Genomic DNA, 17,401 nt, shown 5'->3' with positions numbered 1-17,401 from the left:
TGTATGAATGTTGCTGGACATCACAGCTCTCATGTGGGGAAATAGCACACCCTGATATACACCTCAGATATACTCCATGGCTGATCTTCATCATGTAAGAAACACTTCATAAGGAGATCAGAGATCACCAAAGACATGGAAGAAGTGTTGTCCCGTGTTGGCCATTTATAGCAGTAGACAAATAAAAATGGAGTTATTACCTTTCATTGGCTGAGTACATTTTATAGTATGAGCTTTCAGAACCACTTGGAGGTCTTCTTAGGCCCCTTTCACACTTATACGACCTGAAAGTTGCACGTTTTTGACGCAACTTGAAGCAAGGCGTGCTTAATCTTGAGGTCTATGGACCTCAAGTCGCATCAAAGTCAGACCAAAGTAGTGCAGGGACTACTTTGAAGTTGCTGCGACTTGAAGTCACACAGATATGAATGTTACTCATTGGAAATTATTATTATTATTACGGTATTATTAGTAGTAATCAGCATGGATTCATGAAAAATCGTTCTTGCCAAACCAGACTATTAACCTTCTACGATGAAGTGAGTTGCCATCTTGATAAAGGAAGGCCTGTGGATGTGGTGTATCTGGATAAAGTAAGGCCTGTGGATGGGGTGTAGCCTGATAAAGGAAGGCCCGTGGATGTGGTGTATCTGGATAAAGGAAGGCTTGTGGATGTGGTGTAGATGGATAAAGGAAGGCCTGTGGATGTGATGTATCTGGATAAAGGAAGGCCTGTGGATGTGATGTATCTGGATAAAGGAAGGCCTGTGGATGTGGTGTAGCTGGATAAAGGAAGGCTTGTGGATGTGGTGTAGATGGATAAAGGAAGGCCTGTGGATGTGGTGTATCTGGATAAAGGAAGGCCTGTGGATGTGGTGTATCTGGATAAAGGAAGGCCTGTGGATGTGGTGTATCTGGATAAAGAAATGACCTGTGGATGTGGTGTATCTGGATAAAGAAAGGACCTGTGGATGTGGTGTGTCTGGACTTTGCAAAGGCATTTGATACAGTTCCCCACAAACGTTTACTGTACAAACTAAGGTACATAGGTATGGACCATAGGGTGAGTACCTGGATAGAGAACTGGCTCCAGGGGAGAGTCCAGAGGGTGGTGATAAATGGGGAGTACTCTAGTTGGGCAGGTGTGGAAAGTGGGGTCCCCCAAGGATCTCTCCTGGGACCAATCCTGTTTCATTTATGTATTCATAAACAACCTAGAGGAGGGGATATCCAGCACAATCTCGAGTATTGTGGATGATACTAAACTAAGCAGGCCAGTATCTTCTGGGCAGGATGTAGAAACCTTACAAGCAGACATGAACAAAATAATGGGGTGGGCAACTACATGGCAGATGAGGTTTAATGTTGAAAAATGTAAAGTAATGCATTTGGGTGTCAAAAATACGAATGCAAGTTACTCGCTAGACGGTGATCCTCTGGGTGAATCTATGATGGAAAAGGACCTGGGGGTCCTAGTGGACAACAGGCTTGGCAGTGGCATGCAATGCCAAGCCGCTGCAAGCAAAGCCAATAGAATACTGGGATATATAAAAAAGGGGATTCACTCCAGAAATAAAGAGATTATTCTCCCGCTCTACAAGACTCTGGCCCGTTCACATCTTAAATATGCCGTCCAGTTCTGGGGTCCTCAGGATGGTGCTGTAACTGGAGAGAGTCCAGAGAAGGGCAACAAAGATAATAAAGGGACTGGAGGGCATTGGCTATGAGGAAAGACTGCAAGCATTGAACTTATTCTCTCTAGAGAAGAGACGATGAGAGGGAATATAATATCAATTAGTGATCGACTGATATCGTTTTTTTTTTTTTTTTTTTTGTGCCGATACCGATATTTTGGTCATCGGATATCGGTATCGGCTGATATTTTCGGACATTTAAATTTTTTTTTTCTTTTATTAAAAGGTACTGTGGTGAAGAGATCTGGGGGTCTAAAAGACCCCAAACCCCTCCACTGCACTTAAAAGCATTCAAAACGCCAAATTTGGCTGTTTTGAATGCTCGCATTTTTTTTAATTTGCCGCCGAGTACATCATGACATCACTTCCAGGTTTTTTACATGGAGACCCGATCAGAGCGGAATGCAGCTTTGATCGGGTCTTCTCTTCGGCAGCCATGCAGGTAGGATGCCAGTGTCTCTAGTGGGATGGGAGACCCGGGCGAGCCGCTGAGGGGAGGCGGCGGGAGGGGAGGGGACGTCCCATCCCGCTCCTTGTAATGACAGCCGGCTATGGACACCGGTACCAGGGTGATGCCTCTAGCTGCAGGTATCACTCCAGTACAGCACTTTCCTGAAATATCAGTAATATTGGTAATCTCCAGGGCCGATTCCGTTATATTGGGGAAAGTGCATATCAGCCCCCGATATATCGGCATTGCAGATAATCGGTCAATCCCTAATATCAATGTACAAATACTGTACTGGTGACCCTAGCATGGGGAACAAACTTTTCAGAGAAAGGGAATTCAATAAGACACAGGGCCCCTCACTGCCTAAGGGGTTCTTTACTGTTAGAGCAGTAAGGATGTGGAATTCTCTTCCACAAGCAGTGGTATCAGCAGAGAGCATCGATAGTTTCAAAAAACTATTAGATGGGCACCTTAAAGACCACAACATACAGGGGTATACAATGTATGGTTAACAGCAAACACACACACACACACACACACACACATCATAGGTTGAACTGGATGGACTGGTGTCTTTTTTCAACCTCACTAACTATGAAATCATGGGGTATGACTTGTCATGCGACTTTGCTGTCCCAAGTCGCACAGGTTTAAATGGGTGGAAAGAAGGATAAAATCTAGAGTAACGTGGACTTTCTAGGCACCAATAGTAAAATTTTTTAAATAATTCTGCAAAGAACAGTAAAAAGCACATAAGAACCATAAAAAATAAAGAAACAACCACCTAACTAAACCGCATGTGTCTGTCCCTGGAAGACCTATCGGGTAAGGGTCCCCCAGTGGTTAGCACTGCGGATAAGGTTAAACAGAGAATTGGAGGTAGGTTCTAGCCCCACATGTTTCACGACGTGTCGCTTTCTCAGGAGCTCGCCGGAACATTCCCAGGATATCCATAATGATGTATAACAGGAGTAAGGGTCCCCCAGTGGTTAACACTGCGGATAAGGTTGAACAGAGAAATGGATGTAGGTTCTAGACCCACATGTTTTGCGACATGTCGCTTCCTCAGGAGTTCGTCAGAACATTCCCAGGATATCCGTAATGATGTATAGCAGGAGTAAGGGTCCCCCAGTGGTTAGCACTGCGGATAAGGTTGAACAGATTCTGGATGTAGATTCTAGCCCCACATGTTTCACGTCATGTTGCTTCCCCAGGAGCTCGTCAGAACATTCCCAGGATATCTGTAATGATGTATAGCAGGAGTAAGGGTCCCTCAGTGGTTAGCACTGCGGATAAGGTTGAACAGAGAATTGGATATAGGTTCTAGCCCCACATGTTTTGGGACATGTCACTTCCTCAGGAGCTCGTCAGAACATTCCCAGGATATCCGTAATGATGTATAGCAGGAGTAAGGGACCCTAGTGGTTTCCTTAGTTCATAGACGTAGGTGCAAATATTAAACCAATATGACTTGGGGGGCAATTCATCTCATGGTAAGTAAAGTACCAATGGCTCCCTGGTTGCCCGTAAAAGGGTACCAGCGTTAGGTAAAAAAATGTTTTCATCCGCTAATGTCTATCTAATTTTCTATCTAACTTGAATGATGGGATGTGGCAGAGATTATCATGTCATACGCACCCGTGTTACCACCCCACGGTAGTGTACAATCTTCTTTGTCTCCAGGTTTAAAAGGGGCCTTATACAAAATTAGTTGAAGCCGTGCCTATCGAAGTAAACTAAGGGCTCTTTTTTTTTTTTTTTTTATCATTATTATTATAGAGGATTTATATAGTGCCAACAGTTTGCGCAGCGCTTTACAGCGTTAAGGCAAACAGTACAGTTACAATACAATTTAATACAGGAGGAATCAGAGGGCCCTGTTCATTAGAGTTTACAATCTAAGAGGGAGGGTCAAGTGATACAAAAGGTAATAACTGTGGGGGATGGGCTGATGGAGAAAATAAAAGTACAGTTGTAAGGTAGGGGTAGAATATTAAAAATTTGTTGGATAAATTTGACAAGTATTCGCCCAGCTGTGCCAAATTCTGTGGGTACAATAGATATTGAAGAACACAAGATGAAACCAACAGTATACAAGGGAGATTGGATGCAAGGACATAGGTCACAAGCCTCCCAGCAATGTTTTTACTAGCTTGCAGCTAGAGGGAGCTCTAATATATAGCCTGGGACCACAGCATAGTGATGCCACCAGCCTCATATTAAACTCAGAATGCAAGTGAGCAACACTTGTTCTGTACTTCTTGTTACACTTTGCCCTTAGACCATTGACAATCCTGTAACATTTGGTGGCTCTGTCTGGGATGGATGCAATTTTGGTGCCAGATGTCACAGGGCAGGTAAGTGGCCAGTAGGGTAAAGTAAGAGTTGGAAGACTTCATGGAGGCTGCACAGAACACAATATGGCTGATACTACTACAGGGCCACATTCAGAAGCTATTGAACACACTGTCTGAAAATAAACTGCACCCACTGTCTTGATGCTGGAGGAAAAAGGTAAAGAGGTTCCTCAGATTATAGGTTGAGATGTGTGGATATACCTGCTCCAGGTGTAGCACCCTCTAGTATGTGCTAGAGTTAATGTAGGTCTGTTAGGGCAGGCAAAATATAGTGTAGCACTACCCCTTGAGCGTTGCTGCTTAGTGTATGTTCTTCTGCACTGCTTTGACCTTGTGAACCGTCCAGCCCTCCTGACACTCTAGGCTCAGACATATTGCATGTACCTTTAAGTAATACACTGACACAATATATAAATTAACTTTACTCAAGATATAAAGGTGTAAAATTATATAAGTCAGCTAAACACTGAATAAACTACCAGAGTTCAGCAGGACTGACATCAAGAAAATTGGGATAAACAAGTTGTTATAATACCAAAGAATATCAATAAATACAATTGTTTAGAACATGCCAGTAAATCCCTCAATTATATGTACCCAGAAGCACTCAAACTAAAGTGAAAACCCTGCAAGTGGGTCAGGCGATGTGCAGTAGGCCGCAATCTGCTGTCTCCCTCTCTCTGCACGGCAGCCCGGTGTGCACGCCACGGGTCCCAGGAGCAAGAGTCCTCAAATCTGTTTAGCCGATACCTTTATAGTCTTTCCCAAGATACTTCACTGTCCCCAAGCTTTATGGGAAAGATAGTTCTGAAATGATCCAGCCGCATAGCCACCACTTTACAGAGGACTACAGTTCCCACAATGCCGTTCTCTCAGTCTCTGCCATATCACAATTTAATCCTGGATCCAACACTATAAGGACGTAGAGACAATCCAAAGGAATAAAGATAAGTCTGCACTTTCAGAACATGGTAGTCCGGTCCCGACTACATCCTCCCCCCACTTGAACGTCTTTGGTCCCTAAGAAAGAAAATAGCTTAATTAAAGCAGACTTTCTCTATAATACTTCAAAAAGAGTTGTAAACAATAATTCCACTAGTTAGAACCTACAGTAGCTAACAACTGACTAACAGAAGGATTTTCTGATAACAAACTATACAAAGTATTAGGAAAAGTTAAATCATTCTCACAACAGGCCAGTAACCTGTTAGTTAGTGGCCCACCTAGTAGTGTCAGAAGGTGGAACAGAGTCATCCTCTACCAAAGGTTCCTTAGAAGAGACTAGTACTTGATTGGAACCTTGAGTAGTAGAAATAAGTTCATCAGAACTCTCCCCAAGGGTATTATATTTAAGTATTTTAGGTGGATGAATTTTCCCATCGAAGTCTGGAATACATGTTTTCCACAGATTCAGGTTCACGTCCCATGCCCCAAAAGCTACACCCAGGGTGTGGTTCTTCCGAACTATTTAGTACAGCTTCTCCTTTATTTGATGGAGTTAGAACTGAATTCACCTCAGCATTTAGTAAGTCAGAATTTTCAGTGGGTTCTGATTTAACTTCTCTGATTCCTCTTTCAGGAGATGATATGGGCCTCTCTGCCTTAACAGACAGTCATTCCACCCTTTTAGGGGAGGACAACATTTGAGTATCTTCTATTCAGGGCTGGAAAACTTTCTTGGTATCTTCTGGGAGAGGAGTCCACAACCAATCAAGAATCAGCTCTTCCTCATCACTCTCCTCTCCCTCATCCTCTTGCAAGGTGTGCTCCGGCATCTGCCGAGTCCTAGACCGCAGATTAGGGGGGCGTGATACATCAGGACAAGGGGCTTTAGACACTCTAATAGCTTCCGATATAGGTAGAAGATGATTCTGATGCCAGGCCTTAAGTGGACCAGTCTTCCCTTCTGGACGAATATGATACATGGGCAATCCAGGAAATCTTTTGCAGATGATGTAGGGTTGGGAATGCCAATAATCAGCCAACTTATGTTTGTCAGGCACTCCCAGATTTCGTAACAACACTGGATCCCCAGGCTGCAGATCTTGAACTCTCACTTCAAGATCAAAACTGTTCTTCCCTTGCAGCAGATGCCTCCAGAACTTTTTCATAAGCTAGCCTCAAGTTCTTTCATAGCCCCGATAGGAAGCTTGAGAAGTATGATCTGGAAATGTTTCCGAAAGCTAAATCCACTGGCAGACGAGCCTCTCTCCCAAACATTAGTCGATAAGGGAAATATCTAGTAGAATCATTCACGGTACTGTTGTAAGCGTGAACCACAGCATTAATATGATCACCCCAGTGTTGTTTCTTCTCCAGAGGTAAAGTCCCCAAAATGTTCAATAAAGTACGATTGAATCGTTCAGGTTGTGGATCTCCCTGAGAAAAATACAGAGTGGTCCTGGACTTCTGTATACTTAGCAGCTCACAAAGTCGTTTTATCAATTTACTCTCAAAGTCCCGGCCTGGATCTGAGTGAATGCGCTGAGGCAAGCTGTAATGAATAAAAAACGTCTCCACCAGAGTCTTAGCAACTGTACTGGCTTGTTGCTCCCGTGTCAGAAAAGCCTGAGCATATCTAGTGAAATGATCTGTCACAACCAGGACATTACTACACCCACCCAGATCAGGTTTAAGACACAAGAAATCAATGCACACCAGCTCCATTGGCCCTTGACTTCTTAAATGACCCATTAGGGCAGCTCTGCTAGGTAAGGTCTTCCTCTGGATACACGGGATACAGGAATGGCAATAGCTTTCAATCTCAGTTCTCATGAAAGGTCAATAGAACTGATCCCTAACGAACCTAAAGGTTCTGTCTGGTCCCAGATATCCATGATCATGATGAAGAGCTGTCAACACTGTCAGTTGATGCTTTTCCGGAAGGTACAACTGTTGGAAGCCTTCAAGCTCCTCAAGCAAACACATCTGATGCCATCCTCCAACCGCAGTCGGTCCCAATCATTGTAGACCACTTTGGCACCTCCAACCGAACTATTCAACAGTATCCGAGGGTCTTTCACCACCAACGCTTTCTTGACTAAGGCACACACAGGATCCTCCCCTTGATCCCTTCTCAAGTCTTCTTTTGGTAGGTGAGGGAGTTCCCGACTTTGCACTTGAGTCAAATCACAATAGTAGCGTGGCACTCCAGCCGGGGTGACTCCCACAGCTTCAGCTCCCGTGGCTCCTTTGTGGCGATACTCCACACTTTGGCACACCGCTTGAACTCCCTCAGGGGTTAAGTGTATCCAATCTCGGGCACTACCATCCAGAACATATGGTCTTCGGGACAAGGCATCTGCATTCAAATTTCCCTTCCCTGGCCGATACTTTAAACAGAATTAAAACTCAGATAGTGCAGCTAGCCACCGATGTCCAGTGCCATCCAACTTAGCAGTGGATAACAGGAAGGTCAAAGGATTGTTATCAGTCTTCACCACAAACGAAGCCCCGTATAAGTAGTCTCGCAGCTTGTCTACTACTGCCCACTTGAGAGCCATGAACTCCAACTTATGTATTGGATAGTTCTGCTCAGTAGGCGTAAGACTGCGGCTCACATAAACCACTGGACGGAGCCTTCCTGCAGTCTCCTGATACAACACTCCCCCAAGTCCATCTTGGCTGGCATCTACATGTAATTCATAGGGCTTAGAAGGATCAGCACAAGCCAAAACTGGAGCTTGTGTGAGACTCTCCTTCAAACCTTTAAAAGCTTGCTCACACTTTGGAGTCCATTGATCCTGAATGGGCTCACGTGGTCTCCTGGTTCCCATGGACCGGGGCTCTCTTAAACTTGACTTCTGCAACTCTTCACTTCCCTCTCTCTGTAATAGTTAATTTAAGGGCCTTGCAATCTGTGCAAAGTTCTTCACCAATCTTCTGTAATAAGAACAGAATCCTAAGAAAGACCTTAGTTCTGTAACTGTCCTGGGCCTAGGCCAAGTGGTAACAGCCTCCAACTTCTGGGGATCAGTAGCCACTCCAGCTGCTGAAACTATGTGCCCCATGTAAGTGACCGACGTCTGGTAGAACTGACATTTCTCCAATGACAACTTCAACCCTTCCGCATGAAGCCTCTGGAAAACTTTCTCAATTCGAGCTTCATGTTCTTCCAATGTCTTGCCAAACACAATGATATCATCTAGATACACAAGGACCTTGATCGAGTTCATATCACCCACTGTATTTTCCATCAATCTCTGGAAAGTAGCAGGAGCCCCTGCCAGTCCCTGTGGCATACGATCAAATTCAAAGAACCCTAATGGGCTGATGAAAGCTGTCTTCTCCCGATCACCCGGATGCATTGCTATTTGATAATATCCACTCTTCAGATCTAACACACTGAACCATTTCACTACTGACAAGCACTGCTGTATTTATCGGGAATGGTCCGCCGGTTTAGAGTTCGGTAGTCAATGCACATCCGAATAGTTCAATTTTTCTTCCTCACCACCACGACGGGGGATGCATAAGGGCTCCTAGACTCTCGGATGACCCCAGACTTCTTCAGTTCAGTTAATTGCTCCCAAAGGTCTTCCAATTCACTTAGAGGGATCGTCTGGCCCTCTCCCGAAAGGGTTTATCTTCACTCAGCTAGATTCGGTGTTCAGCACTCTTTGCACAGCCCACATCAAAATCATTCTTGGAGAATATCTCATCCCATCTGGTCAGCTGATCCTTGATCCTCTTCCCCCACTTGAAGGGCACCGCAGGGCGTTGGACCTGAGAATCCTCTCCTTGGCCTTCTCCTACAGCCTTCTGAACTAGAACATTCAAAGTCACCGGGGTAGCCACACTCACAAGACCCTGCACCATCTGAGGCTTCAGGCTGACAGGTTGCCCGGTGACATTACGGACACTGACTGGAACTTTTCCCCCCAGTTCTTAACAGCGTCTTTGTGGGTACGATTTCAGGAATCAATTCTATCCCTGTCTCCTCTCCCAGTGGGTCCGCCTCCAACACCACAAATGGACCTGGTTGATCCCAGGACAACTTGACAGTAGCCTTCATACACGTTCTTTCTCCAGGCTGCAACACTTTCTCCCGAGTATCCAATTGCCATAATCTCCCCACCCCTTCAGCTGGGGCCTTTTGCTCCCGCACCATGCATTGAAAGGCTTTCCTTTACTGGGGATGCAGCTCTTCAGCGACCGAACCCTTGGTGACCAACGGAATGAGTAGTCTTTGTACCAACTCGGTATTGGTTCCTATCAATATGGAGTTCGGGAGTTTGTCCCTGGAGGCCGGGGGCAAACCACAGCTAACGTATCAAAAGCCATCCCTGCCAATGAAGGGTCAAAGGCTATCTTAATAGGTATGTATCCATCATTTGGGAATTTCTGAGTTCCAATGCCTCAAATCTCTAACTCTTCCAGCTTGCACAAGGGGATGTGTTTTAAGTATTTGTCATAAAAGTCTCGATACAATAGTGTTACTTGAGCTCCGGTATCGAGTAAAGTTTTGGTAAAAACCTCTCCACTTGTAACAAGACTATTGGAGCAGGTCCCACCAACCTCTTAGACACACTTCTAGCTTGAGCATCTACAGGCTGAGTCATAAACAGTCTCCTCTGTGCAGATGTAACTCGTTCCTCTATGAGTCTTGGTGTAGTTTTCACTGGTGACACCATATTCGGCCTTGATGATGGAATTTTTTCCACGATTTGTCTTGGTGTACTTTTCACCGGTGATTCAACTGTCTGCACTCTGATTTTGTTGATGGTGACAGAATCCTTTTTTTCTTTCTTTGAGGAGTGGATGCATTGAACCCTTGTGTCTTTCCCCCGCACCCAGGCGACTCTTTTTTTTTTTTTAAAGGCGTAGAAGCAGAAGATCTAGCAGAGGGCCCTGTCCTTCGCCTTCTTTTTAATGTTTTTCTAACGGAGCTCTGTTTTGGTCTCTGAATGCTCAATTGGATCCTTCACCGTGGTCCCCGAAAGTTTTCGGCTTTCTTTGGAGAGAAAAGCTTCTGTAATACTTTTAACACTTCTTCCAGTAGTTTTGGGCTAACCCCTCTCTTGGGACATTTAGCCCTGAAGTATCCAACTTCTCCACATTCAAAACAGCCCCTGTCTCTGAGAGAGAGAGAGGTCCTGGCCCTCTAGGACTACTTCTTGGCTCCTGTATTCTCCCTTGAGTCTCCATCACCTGCATTAGCGCCTGGCACATTTGAGCTTGGACCTGATCCACTTGAATCATCAGCTCCGCCGAGTTCACAGTATCATCTGGCTTCTTGCTGTCTGAACTCTCACGCCGGCCTGAATCTGTGTCAGCCTCACTGTCCTCATCTGAGAGACTGGGTTCTGCATGGATGAGGTGGGCAGAAGCTCTCTCCTTCTTCCCTTCTCCCACCAGTAGCTCTCTTGCTCCTTGACTCTTCTCTTCTAACAAGGCTTCCTCTTCCCTCACTTCTCTCATCATCAGTTCTGGATAAGTAGGGATGGCTCGAGCCCCTTTCAGCAGTAACTTCAGCACAATAGGGTGGTTTGGATGAGGCAGGAGGGGCACCAGTTCCGCTGGAATCAGCACTCGCTGACCCAGCACTAGCTTGCCATGACAACAGTCCCTCTTCCGGGGCTACTTCCTTTCCTTGCTGCAAGTAAACTCGGCACTTACCCCCTCTATCATGGTCACCTCTTCTTCCTGGAAACAAACGGGCATATTTTCTTGCCACTCCATCAACACCCTGGCCTGCCGCAAGACATCCTGGACCCCAGGGTATTTGGCAACGGATCGATGCACCACCAAGTTCAGAACATGTGCAATGCATGGCACATGTGTTATTTTGCCCTGTTTCAGCGCATTCAGCAGATTGGCACCGTTGTTGCACACCACGTTACCAACTGTCAAATTCAGCGGTGTCAGCCACTGATCTGCCTGTAAACTCAAAGCTGAAAGGAGTGCAGGACCAGTGTGGCTCTTGGCTTCAAACAGACGCAGCACAGCATGGCAATGTCTCCCCTGGCATGTGGAATAGGTTCTAGGGATCTTGGGCGGTGCAGGAGAAGAGACGGTAGCAGTGGAAGAGGAGGAGTCAGCCGAGGAGGAGAGGGAGGATGGAGGAGGAGAAGAAGAGACAGGCCTGCTTGCAAGCCGTGGCGGTACAACTAAATCTACACAGGTGCCATGGGTTACATGCTTAACGGCAGTCAGAAGGTTCATCCAGTGGGCAGTAAAAGTGATAAACCTTCCCTGCCCGTGTTTGCTAGACCATGTGTCTGTGGTCAGATGTATCTTGGGTTATCCGTCGTCATCATTTTTTCCGCTCCAACATTTGGACCACAGAAGCCTGCCTTTTTCCAGAACAATGTGATGACGGCATCATGGAAGGTGGAGTGGAGGGCAAATGTAAGTAGAGAGGAGAAGGGGCTGGACAGTGAGAGCCTGGAGTGTGACTTTGTTGGTTCTGACGGTGTTGCTCCCACTGGGCTCAGTGATGGAAGTTCAGGTGCCTTCTTAAGTCGGTTGTCTCTAGGTGAGTGTTGGGCTTACCGGGACTTATGCGTTGACTGCAAAGGCTGCAGATGGCAACACTGTTGTCAGCAACGGACACATTAAAAAAAGCCCACACTGCGGAGCCATGTCCAGATGTGACTGTACATGGTTGATGGCTCGCTCCTGATACATTTGCAGTCTGCTTTGTACCTCTTGTGCAATGCAAGTTCTGCCTGCCTCTCCTCCCTATCTGCCGGTCTGGGTCTCCCTCTGAACTCCCTTCCTCCTCCTCTCTTGTGGCCACCCATGTGACGTCCATAGACTCATCATCATCCACGTCACCTTCCCCACCACTAACATTCGAGATCTCTGAGAAGGCAGCAAAAGCGGGGACCAACCTCCTTGGGCTGATCTGGGTACTGTCGTCAGACTGCTGAGTGGCGGCTGTTGCTACCTCCTCTTCCTGATCCGATGCCAACAATGGCTGCGCATCGCAAACGTCTTGTGATGGATCGGAAAATAATTCCAGTGACTCAAGCGGAGGGTATGTGGTGGTGGTGGTGGTGTCTTTGGGGGTGCACACAGCAGAGCATGAAGAGGGTGCAGATAGAGAGGATGAGGAGGGTGCAGAAGAGGAAGGCTGAGTGACCCACTCAACCAAGTCTGGTGCGTCTTTTGCACGCGCCTTTTGAAACTTCACAGTTAGGCTCCGGCCTACTGCTCCTGCCCTACCCCTACCACCCCTACCGTCTCTGCCTCTTCCTCTGCCTGTCATGTTTTTTAATTACCCTGTGACAAAAGTCTCTAGAGAATCGCAGTATATCTGGAAAAAGGTAGATAACACCCCACTTCAATATGTGGTATTTGGGGGGCCACAGGTTTATCACACCAGTTCTACAAATAATTGGCCAGTAACTGTTGTCACTGTTAAATACACACAGTGACAACAGTTACTGGCCAATATGCTTTCTATAAAGTATATTATACTGTGTATTAACCCCCTCCCCCACCCCTTTTTTGTGCACTGCACAGCAATACCAAAAAATTTGCAGCCCTTTTAATGACTTTTGTGGACATTAACAAAGTGATTTGTGTCACTGCTGACGATCTCTAACTGCCCCTTCAGCAACCATTGGATACCTCTCCCTATACTAAAGAGACTGTAATAGACCCTATACCGACATTGGAGCACTTTAAATGACTTTTGTGGACATTAACAGAGCGATTTGTGTCACTGCAGATGACGATCTCTAACTGCCCCTACAGCACAGACTGAATAACCTGTCCCTATACTGAAGAGAGACTGGAACTATTCTGATATACCAGCCCTGAAAAGGTCTTTTGTGGACATTAACATAGCGATTTGTGTGACTGCAGCCGATCTCTAACTGCCCCTAAAGCACCGACTGGATACCTGTCCCTAACCTGAAAAGAGACTGTAGAAGGCCCATACCGAAATACCAGCCCTGAAAAGGACTTTTGTGGATCTTCACAGCGCTATTTGTGTCTAGCAAACTCTCCCTCATGAGCACAGCAGACCTCTCCCTACACTGGCAGAAAGCGGAATGTGAAATGGCCGCCAGGTCAGGTCTATTTATAGGGTAGGGGGACTGTCCATGTGCTGCAATGTTTCAATTGGCTGTCCCGTTCCACCTGACGGCTGTGTCATGGGTTAAAGTTCTCCCCAATGTAAACTAATATGACCGCAGCGAACAACGCCATGTGTTTGCAAATTTGGCGGGTAGCAAACAAGCAAAATTTGCCGCGAACCGACCGCCGGGCGAACCGCAAGGCCATCTCTACTGTTCATGTCAAGCTTGCTGCTGGTAACTCAGTGGGACCCAAAAAGTGTGAAATCTGGCAGTCTTTACGGGGGCAGTGCTACGCAATTTCTATTAAATTCAATAGGAGCTAATTTAAAAATGCCCATTTTCTAGTCTGATAGGCAAAGAGGTGTCATAACACAGCACAGGAGACCTGCCCTAGCAATTCATGTACCAAAGCAAAACGAAAAAAGAAAATGCATTCGGCCAGGAGCAGTGATTTTTTAAATACTTAAAGTGAAACAATGCAAATGTTGAATTCCTTTAAATAACATTCCTTGGGGGGTGGGCTAATCCTGTTTGTGAATGGAGCATCTATGTGATGTACAGAAAGTGCTGCAGCAGCGCTGATATATTTACAAAGGAAAAAAGTTTATAAGGATATACATTAGATTGTAAGCTCTTGTGAGCAGGGCCCTCTTAATCCTCTGTATTTTATTGTATTGTTGTATTGTAACTGTATTGTCTCCCTCTAACATTGTAAAGCGCTGCGTAAACTGCTGGCGCTATAGAAATCCTGAATAATAATAATAATAATAATAATAATATACAGTACATACACACGCAGCCCAAAGCCGTATTCACTCTATGAGACGTTTCTCGGGGCTGCAGTTCCTCTGAACACCACAAGGTGGTAATCTCACGTATACTGAGAATGAAAGTTTCCATTGAATGCAGACAGGAAGTGATGTCAGGTATAAATAAGAAGTTCCAGGTGAGAGGTGAGTCGGGAGGAAGTAGAGAGAAGACATTGCTGGCATTGGCAGCAGAAGAGGTAATAAGATCTTATTTTCTATTTACACCCAGTAACCCCCCCCCCCCCCGTCATGTCCGTCCTCTTCCTCCATAGTCACTGTGACGCCTTTTATCTCCAGCAGATGATGATACACACATATATAGTGTGGAAACCTAGAATAACCCTAGAACATTTCCCCACTTACAGGGGGACGAAACATTCTCTTCATTTTGGAGATAAATTCTAGTAATACGTTCCTCTAAACAAACAGCACAGACAATAAATAGACAAAACAATGACCATCCTGACCATACATGGCCTACAAAGGGCAATTATTACACTACACAGGCAGCCAATGGGAAATCATTTTAGTACCCAGCCAACACAATGATGGAGTGCAGGGGTCAGGAGTATGGAGCATAGAGCCCCATACATTACTGGTCAGGAGGAAGAAAACATTCCCCAACCTGCCATGAAGAATATGTTCCATCATTGGTGTCAGAGGGAGGAAAATAGTGAAGGTTCTGAGGGAAGTGGAGGAGCTGAGAAGACCTCTGGGGGCCTCTGAGGAAGTAATATTGCTGAAGGGGTGTGCAGGCCTCTGAGAAAGTAGTCAGGCTGATAGGCTCTGGGCTATAGGGGTTGTAGGACTCGGTAGAGGAGGTGGGGCTCTTGGTCTTTAATAGTCCTTCCACCTGAAATTACTTTTCAGTCCTCGTTAAAGAACTCCTGACCAGAAAGTCAAGGCAAACGTCACCTTCTTACCCATCTCATTGATCAAGTGATATGCCCCAGGATACCAAGTGGAATGAAGAGGGACACTTGTTCTTAGAGGAGGTCTGTTTGTGCAGCATCTCCTAATGGTTAGCCAGTCCAATACCTTCATATGACACAGGCTCTGGCAGTGCCCAGTCCTGGAATTCAGAACACCAGGAGCCCATTGCCACTCTGTACAATGTTCTGGATACTATGGAATACTTGGCAACCAAGAGAACAAACCCCTCCCTCCTGCTGTCCTCCCACTACCCACATTGGGTTGCCATTGGTGGGAAGAGAACAGACTCCTCCCCCACAACTCTCTACTGCAACAGCATCATCCTCCTGCTATCCAATCCAATCCCTTCTCTTACTGCAGAGAGTGACAATGACATCACTCCTGTCAGTCAGCAGGCTGTCGGATATTGGACCCCCTCAACCGAAGTTTAGATCTAAAACTAACCAAAACCAGTTCCGAAACAAAACAAACTCCACAAAGAAAAGGAATTATGTTATTTGTTATAGGAAGTATGTTATTTACTTATTTTGAATAAAATAAAAAATTTTATTGGGAAAAAGAAAAGGAATTTTCTGGTCTGGCATCCAAGAGATCCTAAAAGTACAGTTAAGCCTAGTACACAGGCAACGAATTTCCACCGACCGGTCATCCGTCTTTTGTACAGAGTGGTGTTTTGTTGGTTGGAATGTGCCTAGACTGCACACAAATTTTCCCGCACAACAAAATTCTACTTCAGAAGTGATGTCATGTGTTGGTTTGCTTTCTTTGTGTTCTTTCTTCTCTGAGCATGCCCAGTCTTGCTCATAAGATTTTTCCCTGTCGAAATCTGTACTGACTGCACGAAAATCGGACGTGTTTTGACGGAGGACAAAAATTTTATAGCCTGCACACCAGATTTTTTTTGGCCGAAAAGTCGGAGTTGGTTGTCGGAAGCATCATACTAACAAGCCGAAAATCGGCAGATCGGTCGTCGGACGAAGATTCCCGGCCGAATTTCGACGCGTGTGTACGTGGCTTAACCCTCCTATTACCCGCCTCACATCCACATCCTATTATTGTGTGACCAATACCATACAAATAATTCTTACTTTCATTTCCCAAAGTTATCCGTCTACAAGGAGCCCTGTTTAGATCACATGACGGCATCAGTGAGGATGGAGGAGGACTGCAGTCACATGACTGAGAAGATACTAAACCTCACCATGGAGATCGTCTACCTGCTGACTGGAGAGGTAAGGAGGATTCTGGGAGGTCACATGACATCACTCTTATCTCTATTAATAAAACACAGGCCTGAGCAGAGAGTAGAGGAGGTCACATGACTTCACTCTTAGCTCTATAATTAAAATACAGACCTGACTGGAGAGGTAAGGAGGATTCCTCGGATTGTAACATGGTATTCCTATTGGTTCCTCAATACAGAGATTTCCTCTTCTGAAGTCAGGTGATCATATGACCACCACAGTGCCTCCATGTGACTCCCTAAAAGCTGAGAGACACAACATGCAGAAGATTCTAGAAGTCACCAAGAAGATGATGGAGCTGCTGACAGGAGAGGTGAGCGGTGCTGGGAATTCTGGGACATTATCCAGTAACAGACAAGGGATGTGTCTGGATGGTGACTGTATCATTGTGTGTGTCAGGTTCCTATAAGGTGTCAGGATGTCACTGTCTATTTCTCCATGGAGGAGTGGGAGTATTTAGAAGGACACAAGGATCTCTACAAGGACGTCATGATGGAGAATCAGCCGCCCCTCACATCACTGGGTAAGAGGAGACTTTATTGTAAAGGAGAGAGCAGTACGGAGGATCCACCTAGATCCCCCATCATCTGATAAACACATAGAAACAATGTATTCAGTCAGTGTGTGTGTTTCCTACAGATGAATCCAGTAATGTGAATCCACCAGAGAGATGTCCCCGTCCTCTGTATTCCCGGGATTCCACACAGGAAGGTCACACCATCCCTCACCATCATCAGGTAGATGAGGAACAATTACTGATAGTTAAGATTTACACACAGCATGTTTGTTACAATGAATGTATTATTATTTATTCAGAGTGGAAACCTTGGGGAATATAATATTATTGTTAAAGAAGAGTTTGAAGAGGGGGAAGATAAGTATGG

General features: G+C 45.5%; 1 protein-coding gene across 1 annotated transcript in view; it reads left to right on the top strand.

Moving 5' to 3' along the window:
- LOC309550292 (uncharacterized protein) overlaps positions 1-17,401 on the top strand; it is a 979,642-nt gene that overhangs the window by 826,713 nt on the left and 135,528 nt on the right.

This window comes from Pelophylax lessonae (genome assembly GCF_965119305.1).
Source record: "Pelophylax lessonae genome assembly, chromosome: 3".
Classification (NCBI taxonomy): domain Eukaryota; kingdom Metazoa; phylum Chordata; class Amphibia; order Anura; family Ranidae; genus Pelophylax; species Pelophylax lessonae.
Note: the sequence above shows the minus strand (reverse complement) of the source record. Positions and strands in the feature narration are given on the sequence as shown.